Consider the following 245-nt stretch of genomic DNA (forward strand, 5'->3'; position numbering starts at 1 on the left):
ACAATTGGTTCACGTCACCACAGGAAAAAAATCTCTGTCCGCTATGGGGCCGCCCGTGTAAACGAAAAACAAGTTTCATGGAGCCGGCTCTATGAACTTTGAATGTATACAATTGGTTCACGTCACCACAGGAAAATTCTTAGTCCGCTATGGGGCCGCCCTTGTAAACGAAAAACAAGTTCCATGGAGCCGGCTCTATGAACTTTGAATGTATACAATTGGTTCACGTCGCCAGAGGAAAAATC

The sequence above is a fragment of the Branchiostoma floridae genome, unplaced genomic scaffold (genome assembly GCF_000003815.2).
Source record: "Branchiostoma floridae strain S238N-H82 unplaced genomic scaffold, Bfl_VNyyK Sc7u5tJ_1593, whole genome shotgun sequence".
In the NCBI taxonomy this organism is placed as follows: domain Eukaryota; kingdom Metazoa; phylum Chordata; class Leptocardii; order Amphioxiformes; family Branchiostomatidae; genus Branchiostoma; species Branchiostoma floridae.